This window comes from Streptopelia decaocto (assembly GCF_964273445.1).
Source record: "Streptopelia decaocto genome assembly, chromosome: 1".
Classification (NCBI taxonomy): Eukaryota; Metazoa; Chordata; class Aves; order Columbiformes; family Columbidae; genus Streptopelia; species Streptopelia decaocto.
In genome coordinates this window covers 160,144,934-160,162,911 of record NC_138663.1, presented here as the reverse complement: position 1 = coordinate 160,162,911, position 17,978 = coordinate 160,144,934, and the positions used below count along the sequence as shown (strand labels likewise).

Below are 17,978 nucleotides of genomic sequence, written 5' to 3'. Positions count from 1 at the left end.
CCACTGGGATTACTTTTCCCCTCAGTATCTCACTGTGGTTCTAGTTGATTTCTGGTGTTGGGAGCTTAGAGATGAGTTTGCTATATCCAGGTGTTCACTATGGGCTTCCTACAAGAACATGTTCCTCAGCAATGCTGGAGATGAATGTTCAAAGAGTACTGTTGATAAGCCTCTCTGTCTCCCTGAAATTTTTCAGGTCAACAACCAGTTCTCAAGAGTCAAGACTTTGTCTCTTAGGGCTATGGGCTGCTTATGCATTGCATATCCATCTGGTGCCTGCCCCAAAGCAGCTAATCACATAGATGTATGTTCATTGGGAACTCTGCTCCGTCTTGCTGGGGATCTGCCTCAGGACATGAATGTCTTCATGTACTTCTGTGTCTGATTGATTCAATTGACTTTATGTGACTAGCATCTGAGTTTAAAGAGAGAGAACATTTTTGCTGAAATGTTTGCCCAGTTCCTGGGCTCTGGAGGAGCTGGAGAGCTTCTTACTCGAGGAAGTAAGAAAGTGGGTTCTTTTCCTGCCTTTACATTTCTGGCAGCTTATCAGAGGAGGATCAATCTGAACAGCTGACTCTCATATATCCTCTTTATTTAAAATGTCCTGCTTTCCTCAACACTGCTTTTAATCTTGTTAACTCTTTTATGGTCAAGGAGACATAAAGCTTGTCATCAGGAAGACATATGGCTCATATTGTGCTAGACTGGTGAAGGACTATGCAGATACTGGAGTCATCTAGGATTTTCAGGAATATTTCTTATTTTCTCGCCCATTACTTTTATGAAATGGGCCACTATGACTAGGAGTCAAATGAGCAGTCAAGCTCTCCAGGAATCCTTAATATGTTAGCAGTGAAGAATCACTTACTGATCCTTGTAAGAGGACTACCAGATAAGCCAGAATATGAGCCATGAATGACTTAAGATCCTTTTGGAGACAGTCCACATTTTTCTTCACATATGGAATTCCATTTATTTAGTCAAAGGGGCTAAGATCAGAAGCAACTTCGGGTATTCAAATCTATTAAGCATCTCTTATTAGAAGTTCAGTAGCTACAAGCTATAGCTGACAAAATGCCCAGTTGTAATATTCAAATTCTGTTATCACAATGCAAAAATATAACATTGTTTTTCTCGATATCGTTGGAATACTAGGGAAAAAAATAGATAAAACTGGTGAAAGCCATGATTGCCAAGCATCAACTAGTTATTACATATAATATTAAGATTGTATCTGTTATTGCTTATATGACTTATGCTGGAATGCTGTGCAGATCCTTCAAGAAACTACTTATTATGTTTGTTTTATTTTCTTTCATCCTTTTTAAGGAAGTCTTATTTGAGATCACAGTGTGAAGTTAGGATTTAGCTGGTGAAGTGCAGACATCTCCATTTACGTAGCTTCCAGAACACACTATAATAATCAAGGAACTGATTTGCCTTCTTTGGCAATCTCAGGGTACTGGATTGGTCAGATTAAGGTGTTTTTTTCTCTTGTATGATTGTAGTTAAGCTCTGCAGATGTTGCACATGGACATTTGCATTTTTGTTGTCTAGAATTAGGTAAAATTAAACCTAATACACTAGTCAATTTGATATATCTTGAGGGTATATATTAATACGTGAAAAATTCACCTCAAAATCCTCAGTTGTAAGAAAACTATTGTCATACTTATCAGTAAAAAGATATGTATATTCCTGTATAGAAGGACATCTCTTCAGTTAGAAGCATTTGGAGGACAAAAGTTTTACCAAGAATTGATGGTGTATGAAAACCTAACAAACAATAAAAATGGCAGTTTTGAGGAATTTTGAGGAAGCTTTATTTAGAACTTTTAGAAACAGAAAAAGTATTCATTGTTATTCTTGTTGGCATTTGTTTGTTTGTTTTTAAAAACTTTCTATGACTTTTGTGGGAAAGACTGCAGATAGTTGTATACTTCCTATTCTTTGTTTTTTTAAATAATATTTATGAGAAAGATATTATTGCTCCATATTAAGATATTTTGTTTCATGCTGAGACCTCACTGGTGTTGTTTATGAAATTCACAGAAAGTTATGTCAGAACGTCTTATAGTGCTTTTGAAATTCTGATTTCTAGTTTTCTTTCATGTGCTGTTTAATTAATCTGTTCAGTTTGTTCCTTTGTGTTTGCCAATTTAGCCGTCTACTCAATTCATGTTCATTTTTTTTCTGAACTGCCCAGCCTGTGTGTCAGGCCCCTAACCATACTTTTTAGGTCCCTTGAATGTAACAGTCTGTGTTTACCTGTCTCCTTATGCTCCAGGTATAAATTTTTTCACCATAAACTTTGCCTTACCCTAGTGTGAAAACCGGTATCATTACCCTCACTGATACCTCTTCATTGTCTCCTGGAAATGCTATTCAGAATTGTCCCCCATCCCCTGCACTCCACTCGCCACCAGGTTCTCATCTGCAATAGATCCCATTACGCTTCATTCCCTCCCACAAACAGGCCTTTGTTGGAATAGCATCATCAGTGGGATGAAATGCAGCTTTTCCCATGGCACCAGTGGGCAACTGCTACAGAGCGCCCTCCTGGCTCAGATACCTTTGAAATGGTGGGAGATGATAGTGAAGTAAGAGGAAAGAAGTGTTTCTCAATAAATTAAAAGAAATGTGTCTGGGCATAAATGTCTGTAAAACAAAAAAATAAACAAACAAAAAAAAAAGTGGAGCAAGTGGAATATATTATTTTTCATCTTTAATGATCCTAGATGTTATTCACAAAAAAGCCCTCCAACAATTCTGAGAAAATGTTTTAGGATTTTTAATTGATGATGATTCATGTCATACAAAAAAAAAAAGTCTTATTAAATTTCATCTCTGTCGTTCCTACTAAATAAGTTAATTTTGCTATTTTTTGTCTAAATGTGCCTGCAAATATTCTGGAAAAATGGAAGAGGCCAGTTTTAGGAACAGAATTCATAGGAGTGTGTATATTTTGTGGATTCTGATTGTAGTAGTGAAATTTAGAGGATATGTCTTCTAATACTCTAAAAAATGTTTTAGACATTTCTTTTTTCTGATATAAAAAAAAATGAGTCTGTTTACAGTGATCAGCACCACAAATTACAGGAAATTATTTTCATTATTACATTTTTTTTTTTCTAGAATTTATGACTAAAACCACATTTGATAATTTTCCAGGCTATTGTACATAGGATATTCTGGTATTGTAGATCAACATAGAATGTCACCTGTAGACCCTGAGATTGTGTTCTTTACCTCTGTACTTGTATGTTGTACAGGCATGGGTGGCTCAGGTAAAAGGCTTAATTTTATAAAAAACTTTTTAATGCTGCTCCACTTCTTTCTCTTTTCCCATTCCTCTACCTCTCTCTCTTTGTTTCCCAAAGCATTTAAAATAATAAGTTTCAAGCACTACAATAATTATTTTTTAGTCTTACATTTATTGCTTTCTAACTTGTGTGACAGTTCCATTATTTAGGGTGTGAAATATGCAAGTTCCTTTGGGATAGGAAAATAATATATTGGTATTGTGTGTATTTCTAGAAGAAAAAAATATGACATGAATGGCTATCATTACTTTGATATTAAAAGCAAAGTTGTAGCCCGTGCTCGAACCATCTTGAGTCATTTAAATTTTTCTGAGACTTTCCCTGTAACAAAAACAAAAAAAGCACCTCTAGAGGCAATTCAGACTTGAGATGGCCTGAATCATACTCTAGAATGTCTCATTTTTCTATTTTGGCGTCACAGAATGATCACAGTCCAAACTGAGGTATTGTTCTTAGATATGTTTGGCCAAAGACAGGGAATCTCATTCATTGTGGGCAACAACAAAATCTGTTTGCCTCTGTTTTTGTGGACCTTAGGAAGCTGTCTTTCAAGAACAGACTGACCACTTTTCAGCATCACAAAAGGTTCTTAAAATCTATTAGCAGCTCCCCAGACATGTAAACTTCATTAAAAAACCCTGAGGAGGTGATTTCTTGGGAGTAATTTGAGTGTACTTAATTAATTCAGGATATATTTTCATGACACACAGCTTTAGCAGAAATACCAGTATTAAGGATTCCCATCTGCCAAATATCTCAATTTCTTTTCTTCATTATTCTTTGCAGATTCTTTTGTATAGCTGTTTTGGGGTGATTTAGAGGGACAAATAGGCAGGAGAGGATTGCTTTTACCCAGCTCTGATCTGCTATGCAGTTATCTCAGGACTGCTGAGATAAGAAAACAATTTAAAACAACTTAAACCAATAATGGTGCATACTACATCATGTGATTGCAGTGGATTAATTGAAAAGAAGAAGAACAACAGGACTGAGATAATATTAGATAACTTTTGCTAATAAATTGGTCATTGCAGTACTTGCCCAGGAAATGTAAAACCTCAGTTCTAACTAATTATAAAGCTGGGAAAGAATGAACCCCAAAGGCATTCTATAAAGAGTTTGGGATTCTATAAGTCCCAAATGGAATTGATGGAATGACTGATTTATAAAAACAAACAAAATAAAACAAAAAAGCAGCCCCTCCCCTCCTCCCCCCCAATATTTAAAACGATAAAAGTTTATCATCAGCAATCCAGTAATATATGTATTTATTTAGAGTGGGATGTATCACGTGTTTTTCAAGAAAGAATACTTTGATAATTTGATTATGGGCAAAGAATAAACAAAGGCAAAATGTTGTGTCACTCCACTAGGGTTTTTATACAGCCTAAACCCTGTTCACCTAAAAAGATGGCACATGAATGGGGTCTTTAATGGAAGGAATCTAAATACAGTCCTGCATGCTTTGCTGACAATGATATCAGGTGATTATTTTCCATGTTACTAAAGTGCTTTAGGCCCCTCAAAAAGCTTTTGATACTTTAAATTAAGATACTGTTGAAAAAGTTAGAAGCCATTCATACACAAAACCTTTGTAGGTAATATTTTTCTTTTTCAAAGGGCAAACTGAAAAAATTAGGGCTATGAAAGCAACTCTGTTGAGAATCTAATGATTTTGAACATAAAATGTTTCCGAATTGTAGAAACTGTCTCTTATTTAAATGTCAAGAAACAAGAGGAAAAATAAAGTAACAAACTGGGCATCCAAATCAAAACGGATAAATAAAAATTCAAAAGCCTATTGAAAATCAGGGACCTGATGGAAGACTGTTGTTAGAAAGTGCAGGAATTACATGGAATTGCCAGAAGTCAAGCTGACTAAAACTTGTGGAGAATAGTAAAAACAATAGTAAGAAAAACTTCAGCAAGATTAGTAAAAAGGCAGTTTGAGAGAACTGAGCTTCGATACATCCATTTCCACTAACAAAGGTGATGTTGAATAAGCAAACTGAAGGGGAATGAATTATGGCAATGAGGTAATGAATAAAATAATAAAATATAATAAATAAAATAATAAAATGTAGAGGATGAAGATCAAATAAAAAATTTTAAGCCTCAGTTTAGGTTTCTACATACCTAAAAGGTGGAACAGACCACCATGAATCACTTTTGGGAAAAATGAGGAGGAAGGGAGAAAACAGAAAACATGCTAAGAGAAACATGAGTTGATTAAGATAGCCCACTTCCTGAAAATAAGAGTTTACAAGTCTTTTATCTGCTTTTCCAGGATTAACAATGTTGGCTTTTTTTTTTTTTTTTTTTTTTTAACTTAGGAAATGATGATTGTGTTATTTTGAGGAACTTTTCATGAAACCAAGAAGATAATAATGGCTGTGAGTTGAAGAAAAATCAATACTACTTTAAAAATGACTGTAACAGTATCTTCCACATTCTATTGAATTCTTTTGAGATGCTGTTGATGAACTGATTTTATTTCAAAGTTTATTGCCTTGACAGAATCAATAACCCTACTATTAGTAAATTCAGTAAAACTAAAAGGCTCAGATTATTCCCCAAACTCCACACATTTCCCTAAAATATATAAAAAGTTTTTATTCAAATTGAGTGTCTGCTGACTCTTGAATAGGTGTATAAATTTATTTTTATGATTTTCTGCTCTATTGATATTTCTACATGTAATTTCAAACTTACATAGGCAACAAAAGCTAGAATTAAACCATAAGGAACTTCTTCTCCCTTCATTGAACTTCTCATAGGAAAGAACTGAAACCAGAAATATCTCCTGAAAGCTTTTTGTTAACATTTGATTTCTTTTGCTATCCTGTTGGACATGAACATTTTAAACTGTGGGAGTGGTGAAATTTGAGCCATATTTCTTGTAAAACTCTTGTAGGTGATGTGAGACTTCAAAAAATGAAAAAGAAAAAAATCATCTTGCTTTTATTCCATGTCTTAGTAAACCCATATCTATTCTTTCCTGGCTTCAAAATAGATATCCTCTTTTTCCTTTGTAGAAATAAAATGATCATCCAGGAAGAAAAAAAAAAAAAATCTGTTAAATTCGCAAAGTACTTTCCAATGCTTAATCATTTGATTAAGTGGTTTTGAGATGGAAAAAAAGTGCAAACAGATGTTGTGTAAAGATGTTTAAGTATTTATCCCTCATGTCTTTTTCATTCACATCAGACTTGATCAAAGATTTGTCTTTCTCTCCCATTATTAAGCATAAAGCTTAATAACAAGCAAAAAGATTAATTACAGTATCTACTTCCATTACCCATGGCATTCAATGATTGTTTTATTTTTCAGTAGATTATGCTTAATGAAAATCTGGTTTTCAATTATTTTTTTCAAAGGCTTGTATAACTGTACTAATTATGAATTCACTTTTACAGAAAAAAAAATATTGCAAGTCCAGTTCTGAAGTAATTTTTTTAAATGATGCATTTCTTAGCTGTTGGAAGTTCATTCAAATAATATGAATACTGTGATGAATAATATTTAGTAGTAATCTAATCTTTGTTTTCATTTAGTAGCAATTGTTCCTTAGGCATAGATGTACACAACATCAATTATCAGTATTTATCATAGAATCATAGAATGGTATGGTTTGGAAGAGACCTTAAAGATTACCTAGTTCCAACCCCCTGCAATGAGCAAGAACACCTTCCACTAGACCAGGTTGCTCAAAGACCCATCCAACCTGGCCTGGAACGTTCCCAGGGATGAAGCATCTACAGCCTCTCTGGGCAGCCTGTTCCAGTGCCTCAGCATCCTCATGGTGAGGAATTCCTTCCTTATATCTAAACTAAATCTACCATCTGTCAGTTTAAAACCATTACCCCTTGTCCTGTCACTACCTTCCCTTGTAAAAAGTCCCTCTCCAGCTTTCCTGTAGGCTCCCTTTAGGTACTGTCAGGCTGCTATAAGGTGTCCCTGGAGCCTTCTCTTCTCCAGGCTGAACAACCCTAGCTCTGAATGTTAACTATTCTTACAAAAAATATTTCTGTGTTACTCTTTTTCCATTTTTTTTTTAAACTACTGGTGATTTTTTGTTTATAAAAAATTCATGAACTTCATTCAGAAATCCCTTTGCCACTGAGGGTTTCCAAACTACTGGTTTGTAAAATCACCATAGCTTAAAATGACTGGTTGTGCAGTCGGTTATCAAGAAGACCCCTAAATCTGAACTAAAAGAAGAGAAATTAAGAACTTTTTTTTTCTGTAATTTTTGTTTCCGGTAAGTGCTGAACATCTTGCATGTATTGTTTCCTGCATTGGAATAAAAATTACTCAGATGGATCTATATAATCACCATTCCTTTATCATTTTTTTTTCTTGAGAAGTAATATTTAATATTTGTATCGATATTTCACCTTAAAATGTCAGTTATTATTAGGAAATGTAGTTAATGTAATTATTTGTTAATATGTAGTTCATGTAATTATTTGTTTTATTTTTAAAAATGTGACTATGAACCCATTATTTATGAAAAGGCGTTCATTTTCTTGCTTCTTTGTCACAATTAGTTGTCTACTGTCAGGAACAAACTCAGTGTTTGTCTTTAATTTCTGATTTTAATGGAAGTTTGAAATAAGTGCATGCAGTAAGACAGCATAATGTGTGTGTGATAAAAAGAGGCAATAAAGGACAGTGTTCTTAAGACGATCTGGAATACAGAATATTATGGGTTCCTAATTGTTTGTGGAATTTGGTTTATTGTCTGTCTGTAAAGTGTTGATGTCTTTTACTATATATCTTCATTTAAGCTTAGTTCTGTAAGTTCCATCATTTAGCTTAAATATATATGGTGTTTACACCATACTGATTTATTTTAACACTTCTTTCTCCTTCGTCTTTTTTTTTTGTGTGTGTGTGTGTGTTCTGTTCTGAGATATTTTTTTCATATCAAATCTCTTTGGATTGTGAATTATGTCTTCCTGCATTTTGAATTTCTGTTGGGTTTACTCCATTAACATAAAAGTAAAGGAAGTGATGACAGTGTTAACTAGAAAACAGATAAACCTTTAATTTCCTTCCCTGCTATGTGTTTAGTGTGGGCACGTACACACTAATCTCAGAAAAGTTACGAGAAAGGTGAACTACAAGTCCACAGCTGAAAATGTGCTCTTTAATACCACAGCTATCTTTCAAACTGTATTGCAGCAGCACAGCAGTATGCACAATCCAGTGGAACTCAGACTAAAAACACTGGAGCCTAAAACCAAATTGTCACAGAATCATAGAGTGGCTGAGATTGGAAAGAACCTCTGGAGATCATATGGCCCAACCACCCTGCTCAGTCAGGGTCACTCAGAGAAAGTTGCCCAGGACCATGTCCAGCCAGCTTTTGAATACCTTCAAGATGGAGACTCCACAACCTCTTCAGGCAACCTGTGCCGGTGCCCCGTCACCCTCACAGTCAAACAGTGTTTCCTGATGTTCAGAAGGAACCTCCTGAGTTTCAGTTTGTGCCCATTGCCTCTGGTCCTGTCACTGCATACCATCAAAAAGAGCCTGGATCCCTATTCTTTATACCATCTCTTCAGATATTTGTACACATTTATGAGATCCTCTGAGCCTTCTCTAGGCTATGCAGTCTCAGCTCTCTTAATCTCTCCTTATATGAAAAATGCTCCAGTCAGTTAATTGCCTTGGTGGCCCTTTGCTGGATTGTATCCAGCTGCTCCCTCTCTTTTTTGTACTATGGTACCTAGAACTGAAACCAGTACTCCAGGTGTTACCTCACCAGTGTTGAACAGAGGGGAAGATCACCTCCTTTGACCTGCTGGCAACACTTCTAAAGTAGCCCAGTAGATATTTGGTGGTCTTTGCCACAGGGGCACATTGCTGGCTCCTGTTCAACTTGGTGTGCACCAGGACCCTAGGATGCTTTTCTGCCAAGGGGGTTTCCAGCCAGTCAGTCCCCAGCATGTGGGGTGCCTGGGTTCCTGAATCCCTAGGTGCAGGACTTTGCACATCCTTTTGCTGAACTTAATGAGGCTCCTGTCAGCCCATTTCTCCAACCTGTTGAGGTCCCTCTGGATGGCAGCAAAACTGTCTGGTGTATCAGCCACTCCTCCCAGTTTTGTGCCATCAGCAACCTTGCTGAAGGTACACACTGCATCATCATCCACATCATTCATGAACATGTTAAGCAGGATTGGATCCAGTATTGATCCCTCTGGTATACCACCAATTATTGGCCTCCAACTGGACTTGGTGCCACTGATCCCCACCTTTTGTGCCTGACTGTTCAGCCAGTTTTCAATCCTCCTCGGTTGTCATTTATTATATAGCCCTCTGACAGTGTGGTTCTGTTCTTATAATGGAATCCTTCTGTTTAAATGTAAAGTGTCCTCACCAAAAATCATTGCATTTTACTATTACTTTTTTTTTTAAGATTTTTTTTTTTACTGTAACTTTAACATGTATTTGGAAGCAGAGTATTGTTGTGAGTTCATGGGTTCATATAGTAATTTCTTGGCAGCATGTTTGATTGCGCTGTATTATTAGAAATACATCCACATACTTAGACAATAATTAAAGCGTACTTCAACCCTATTTAAAATGTAAAATAAAAATATTTTTAAAGTGGTGAATATAGATACTGCAGCTTCAGAGAGGAAAATATCTAGGTCAGTCTTCAATCTTTAAACTCCAAAACTAATAACTGTTCATAACAATTGCAGCTCCAAGTCTCCAGTCCATTACATTGCTGTCTCCTTCAGAAGAAAAAAAAAAAAAATTAAAACAAGAAAATAAATATCCAATTTCCAGAGCATTACTAATAGAAAATACTAAGAACTGTCCTCAAGTAGTGTTTAGTAAGACTGTTGTCTCTGCAATATGCTATCTGATATGAAGACGGGAAAAAAAGTGTTCATAGCACATATCTCTTATAGAAATATCCAGGTTAAATTGTTTTCTTAAAAAGACCTTTATTACAGTGGTCACAGAGAATAGTCTATTGCTGTATTGATAGCAAAAAAAAAAAAATAGAATAAAATTAACTGTAGGAAATAAATAACACAGTAAAGCTACTATTAAAATATCTCTGAAAGTATTCAGGCTGAAAAATCATTAATTCTGTCCTTCATGCTCCCAAATTTTCATAAAATTTACTTCAGCAAAGAAAGGAATTTAATTCATGTCATGACATTTTTATATTATTTTTAGCACTATTTTCAATGCTTTTTTGATAGTATGTCTGAAAGAACCCAAAATGTAGGCTACATTTGTATGTTGTTAATGGGAAACCAAGCAACCAAGTGAATACTGAGGTGGTAACCAAGATATTGTCATCAGTGGCATCTTGCAGAGCAGTCTGCAAGGATAAAGCTGTGACATCCTCAGTAGAGCTGTCCTTCTATGGACTACAGCACAGCATCAAGTCACGAGGAACAAAGGTGACACAATACTGAGCCACGTTGGTGGTTTTCTCTGTGTGACATCGCAGAACCATAGAATAGTTTGGGTTAGAAGGGACCCTTGAAGGTCATCTACTCCAACCCCCCTGCAATGAACAGGGACATTTTCAACTAGATCAGGTTGCTCAGAACCCCATCCAGCTGGGTCTGAATGTCTCTGGAGATGGGGCATCTACCACCTCTCTGGGCAACCTGGGCCAGCATTTCACCATCCTCATTGTAAAAAATTTTTTCCTCATGTCTAGCCTGAATGTCCCCTCTTTTACTTTAAAACCATTACCCCTTGTCCTGTTGTAACAGACCTTGCTAAAAAGTCTGTCCCCATCTTTCTTATCGTCCCCTTTTAAATACTGAAAGCCCGCAATAACGTCTTCCCGGAGCCTTCTCTTTTCCAGGCTGAACAATTCCAACTCACTCAGCTTGTCCTCATAGGAGAGTTGTTGCAGCCCTCTGAACATCTTGGTGGCCTCCTCCAGCTCCTCTCCAACAGGTCCATGTCTTGTACTGAGGGGTCCATAGCTGGATGGAGTCCTCCACATGGGGTCACACCAGAGAAGAGTAGAGGAGCAGAATCACCTTCCTTAATCTGCTGGTCCTGCTTGTTTTGATGCAGCCCAAGATACAATTGGCCTGCTGGTCTGCAAGTGCACATTGCTGGCTCATGTCCAATCTTTCATTCACCAGTTCCCCCAAGTTCTTGTCATCAGAGCTGCTCTCAAACCCTTCATCTCCCAGCCTGTATTGATACCAGGGGTTGCCCAGACCCAGATGCAGGACCTTGCACCTGACTTTGTTGAACCTCATATAAACTGTTTGCCAGGATCAAGTTCTCTGTCCGGATGCTCTGATATCCCAGTATCACAGCTCAAGATCTTGAAGCCATATTTTACTGTTTTTCTTAAACTATGTGGTCTTAAGTAGACTGATTTCTGAAAGTGACTAGCTGTTCATCAGCAGTTGTCTGCTCTAATAAATAGATGAAATCTCATTTTGGAAGTGATGAGTTCACAAATTATTACAATATGTGTCATTATTAACCAAGTCTATGATATAAAACTATTCCATGATTGTTATATTCTCTTTTGTTTAAGTTAATTGTCTCACAGATACTTGTGGGAGAAAATATATGGTAGTATATATAAGCATAATAATTTCTAGTTAGTGTCTGTTCCTGTAAGGTTATCTTCTTATCAAGTTATTTCTTTTTATCAAATTATGTACATATATATATACATAGAAGCATACACAAAAAATATTTAACTATAGATACACACTCATAGTTACTATGCAATCTGCCTTCTGTGGCTAGAGATATATACCCATGGTGGAATTGTACTATGCTCAAAGGCAGCAGTTAGCAGGGGCCTCTTATGCCTTTTCCCTAATGGAAAAGAAATCAGCAGTGTTTTGATTTTTATATATGCTGGTGTCCTGTAATAGTGCCAGTTCAATAGCAAAACACCAAATTTGTTTTCAGAAATTTCAGTACAAAACTAGTAACCACCTCCTATAGTTCAGCTTTTCCTGAATAATTATTTTTAATCAGAGAAGACAAAGAAAAAACTCTTTGGCTACTTTTTCAGCTCAGTATACAATAAATTCTCTTTCAACCACATCTTTACTTTGCAAGCCTAATAATGTTTTGCACCTTGCCAAAACAGCATTTATCTACATTGGGAAAAAAAAAAAAAAAGAAAATGAAAGGCCAGTAGGGAACAACTTTATATGGTGATTCCTGTCAAACCAGTTCTATGTACACTGGAAGTGTGTCACTTGCTAGAATGTGTGTCACAAATACCTAAGTATATGTCTTTATATATTGCCTCCTAAACAATTCTTTCACTCTCCACAGGCTATTTTCTGAAATAGTCCTGTCTTCTTTTTCTGAGCTGCTTTGCCTGGAATGGAAAATGTTTCAATTTCTGCTTGTTTACTGTATAGGTTTCTGCAGACTTTCGTAGATTAAGTTTGATTATTGCATTTAATTTCAGGAAGGCTTTAATTCTTGTGAGATGGCCTCACTTTTCAGTCACTCCATGTTACAGTCGCTTAATCATTCACCTCCATGCAAACAGTCCATCAGGTCTTTAACAACAGAACAATGACACAAAAAAATGGAAATCCATATTATGAAAGAGGCCCTAAATCAACCCTTACTGATTAATTCCCCCTTTATTCACAAAGCCTAACTCATCCTGACTGAATCAATCAAAAAGCTATTACCTTCATACTTGCAAGTGTTACTTTCAAAATCAATAAAAACTGAGTTCATTTTTAAGATGCAATGTATTACCAAAATAAAAGTTCCCATTTACTAAGGCTAGAGATTTATCAAAAACTGTTGCATTTGGAAAAATCTAGTTTGTTGGCCCTGCATATTTTTTAGTGTTTTGTAATGTTCAACTTTGTCCTTTTTTTCAGTTTCATTTACTTCAATAGCTGGATTACTAGTAGTTTTATGAATGTGTTTTTTCTGCCTCTGTACATGAAAGGCTTTTCCTTATGATTTCACAGGAATTCTTTCTGTCCCATATACCATGTTTTCATTATGTTTTTTAATAAGGCCACAGGAATAGTGGTCCAAATTTGAGGACTGGTGAGTAAAGACAGGACCCAACTGACAAAGCAGAGCAAAAGCATCTTTGCCCAACAGGCTGACAAACCTGGTGAGGAGCTCCCTACCCACCCAGTGTTCTAGGAAAATTACAACCCACTTAAGTGTGGAAGCAGTGAATGAGTGGAGAGGTACAAGGTGACAAGAACAAGAGGTGCTCCAGGAACAATAAAATAAGGCAAAAGAAAGCCTTCCCAAAATATACATGAATGCATGCAGCCCTGGAAACAAGCAGGAAGAACTAAAGGTCAACCTGCAAATGCTGAATTGTGACATTATTGATGCCACAATAGTTGAGGTGTGATGAAATCATAGGATCATAGAATGTCCTGGTTTGGAAGGGACCCACAAGGATCATCGAGTCCAACTCATGTCCCTGCACAGGACAACCACAAAATTCACACTATGTGTCTGAGGACATTGTCCAACCACTTCTTGAACACTGTCAGGCTTGAGGCCATGGCTGCTTCCCCGGGGAGCCTGTTTCAGTGCTCCACCACTCTCTGGGTGAAGAGCCTTTTCCTAATGTCCAACCTGTGGCACATCTTCCTGCCATTCCCTTGAGTCCTATCACTGGTTGCCAGAGAGGAGATCAGCACCTTGCCCCTCCTCCTCCCCTTGTGAAGAAGCTGTAGACCATGATGACATCCCTCCTGAGTCTCCTCTTGTCCAGGCTGAACAAACCAAGTGACTTTAGCCAGTCCTCATATGGCTTCCCCTCTAAATCCTTCAACTGGTGGGATAGCTTGCATAACTTGAGTGCTGCAATGCATTGATATATTCTCTTCAAGAAGAGCAGACAGAGAATAAGTGGAGAACAGGTTGCCCTTTATGATAAGGAGTTGCTTGAAGGTATGTAGCTCTTGCATACAACAGATAACAGGCTGATTGAGAACTTGTGCTAACCTAGAATTAGAGGAGAGCTGACTGCACATGGCATTGTAATGGCAAATTATTCCAGATCACCTGATCAAATTCAGGAAACTGACAAATTCTTCTTTAAATAACTAGAGAAATTCTCTCTATGAAAGACCTTTGCTCTTACAGGAGAGTTTAAACTCCCAGCTGCTGGAAGGGCAACACAGCAAGACTTCCAGAGGGTATCAGGGATAGCTTCTTGGTACAGGTACCAAATGGACTAACTAGGGGATAGCTCACAGCTGGAACTGATATTCAGTAACAAGAACTTCCTAAGGTTATAGCAGTCAGTGATAGCTTTGGCTGCAATCACCAGGAAATCATGGAGATCAGGATCCTGAAGGGAGTAAGGATGGACAGTAGCAGAGTACAAACCTTGGACTTTAGCTGAGCAGGCTTTGGTTTATTCAGGAAACTGTTAGGTGGGATCCCCTGGGAGGCAGCTCTCAAGGGGAAAGGAAGTCAGGAACAATAACAGGTTTTCAAGGACAAGAACTTTCTAGCACAAAAACAGTTCATCATGATGCTCAGGAAAATAAGTAGACATACCAGAAGACTGGCTTGGCTGAACTGGGAGCTCATGAGACCTCCAGTGCAGAAAGGCAGCGTACAAGGGGCAGAAACAGGGACAGCTGCGAAGGAGAAACTTACCCATACACATCCTTGGGGCACTATGGGCTGCAACCAAGTATGTTGAGAAAGTTGGCTGATGTCATTGCAAGGCTGCTCTCTGTCATCTTTGGAATATCATGAAGATTTGGGCAGGTAGACAGTGACTGGGAAAAAAATAAATGATCAACACAAGAAACTACAGGCTCATCAGCTTTACTTTGTCTCCTGGGAAAATCATGAAGTTATCTTACCAGGAGTAAATCAATCATGCATGACCAACCTGATCCTTCTGTGACAAAATGACTGTATTTTCAGACCAAGAGAGAGAAGTAGATGTAATTTACCTCAACTTTAGCAAGGTATTCAACACTGACTCCCATAAAACTTTCATATCCAATTTGGGGCTTTACTGAAATCCAAAATGTGTATGTGTATGTGGAGAAGCACCCCAGAGGAGAATGTAAGGAGAAGCTTCTCCTTGCTGGCTTCATGTCTTCTTTATGCTGGGCCTAAGCAAGGTGTTATAGACTAGCTTCCCCAATTCCACAAAATACATACCAGTAATTACTGTCCTCATGGTTCTATATTGCACTTAAAGTCAGAATAACCTAGACTACACTGGCCTCATTATAAGGCTACTATTTAAGAAAGCTATTTTCTGCATTATATGGTGTTAATAATTTATTTTTAGGGTAAAGGCAATCTCTTAGCTGTTTCAGGGAATGCATATACATTTTCTCTTTACCTACTGTGAGCACTTAAGATTTTCAGTCATACTGCTTACAATGGCCACAAAATGTCAGTTTCAAATCAAATGAAATTCCACTCCCTGGGATGTAAATGGATCATTTCTGCTGTGCTCTTAGGCCTTTCTAGTTTGAGGAATGAGAAATATAGTCAAGCATCTAAAATTAGTTTTCTTGCAGTGTGCTGTGAAAAGAAAGCACAATTAATATATCCTGCATATTTTGAAAAAAAAAAAATCTTTGTGACTGTGATGAGCAATTTCAGTGTATGTTTTAAAATGAAACACATAAAATTACAGAAACTATAAAATTTTTAGTTTGTAGCTTCTTCAAGTGAGGAACTGCAGATATTTTTGAGAAAGAAGTCATGAATTTTATCTATCTTGTAACTTCTCAAACAAAATTTTTAAATGTGTAGGATGCTTTAAGAGTGTGCTAGCTGTCTTGGGTCTCAAGTAGGGAGGAACAGCATTGAATTCACTAATGGTTTCTGCTTTTTGCACATTCATGCAGCCAATGAGATTTTCACAAAGGCTCATCAAAAAGCCTGGAAAACTGAAATTCTTTGACCAGTTAGAAAAGAAAATGTTTAGAAGACATTTCATTTAATGACAGTACTAATTCTTTTGTAGCTGATTGTTAAGAGCTTCTTTGAACTGGAATTCTGAAATGTATGGTCTTACCCAATCTCCAGAATTCTCTTTGTGCAATTGTGTTGATTTTGTGTCTTCTTCTTATTTTACTTTCTCATCACAAAAATGACCAAAAGGCATACAATTAAAGCATAGTTATTACTGCCGTCTTTTCTCCCTCGATAGGAACTCAATTGTGTTTCTCCTATCTGTACCCTGATAGAATCTTAGGGTTCTTAAAAGAAAATAGCTACTGTCTAGTACTCAGGACCCCCTATCCTGTGAGTTTATCTGGAACTACTGAGAAAAAGAGAGTATGGCAAGTGGGTTCTTAATATGTAAGGTTTACTACCTTTTACACAGAAGTGTTTGGGGTTGGAGTGAAGGGGAATAGCTTCCTTAAAGATGCACATGTTCTCAAAACAAATTATCTTAGAACATACATACAAACTAGGACTGGCTTTAAGGCTAGAGAAGAATCCTGTAGTTTCAAAACTAAGTTCACACTCCTTTCCTTCTATTTTCTTTACCAGTACTATTTTTTTATACGTATGTATGCTCATGTACATATTTATGTATATAAGTATCCATATTAGTATATGTACATAAATATTTGCTAGCATCCCTAACTATCTCAGAAGCTTAACACAGAAATTACAAAATTATTAACATCATTAATACCCTTTAGACCTGCTTCTACTGATCTTTGTCCAGAAGTGTGATCTTATCAAGCTGAAATGTGAAGGCCTGACTTAATTATCAGCCAATCAAACTTTCACTAAAATCAGTAGGGGTCTGCTCGATACAAACTGATAAGAACCTAAGAATTTTTTGACCTGTGATAGGAGTATTTGCATGATCAAAGTTTTGTGCAAATAGGTGCAAAGTTAATTCCTAATTTACTGGCTAGTGAAATGAAGGTATGCATGAAAGAATACTTGTTTGCTTTTTGCTCTTAAGATTTTAAATTTCACTTTCATTTTGCATTCTCAGTCATAATTGTAATTAAAACCAAAATGCTTTTATTTATTATAGCTGATATGTTATTTTCAAATATATATGAATCCACAGAATCACAGAATCACAGAATGTTAGGGGTTGGAAGGGACCTCAAAAGATCATCTAGTCCAATCCCCCTGCTGAGCAGGAACACCTAGATGAGGTTACACAGGAATGTTTCCAGGCGGGTTTTTAATGTCTCCAGAGTAGGAGACTCCACAACCCCCCTGGGCAGCCTGTTCCAGTGCTCTGTTACCCTTACTGAGAAGAAGTTTCTTCTCAAATTTAAGTGGAACCTTTTGTGTTCCAGTTTGAACCCATTACCCTTTGTCCTATCATTGGTTGTCACTGGGAAGAGCCTGGCTCTATCCTCATGACACACACCCTCTATATATCTGTAAATATGAATGAGGTCACCCCTCAATCTCCTCCAAGCTAAAGAGACCCAACTCCCTCAGCCTTTCCTCATAAGGGAGATGCTTCACTCCCTTAATCATCCTTGTTGCCCTGGAGTCCCAGGAGTATGAACAGCGTTACACATGAGCTGCTGTCTTATGCATTCAGATGACTTTGTATAGTTTATGGGATATAGAAACCATGTAGGGGAGAAACAATGTTGTAACACAGGAACAAGCATACGTGATATTGATGACACAGTTCATTGTGTTCTTAAAGGAGGA

General features: G+C 37.0%; 1 protein-coding gene across 1 annotated transcript in view; it reads left to right on the top strand.

Moving 5' to 3' along the window:
* GPC5 (glypican 5) overlaps positions 1 to 17,978 on the top strand; it is a gene marked incomplete at both ends in the record, with an annotated part of 669,870 nt that overhangs the window by 246,438 nt on the left and 405,454 nt on the right. The window lies entirely within an intron of this gene.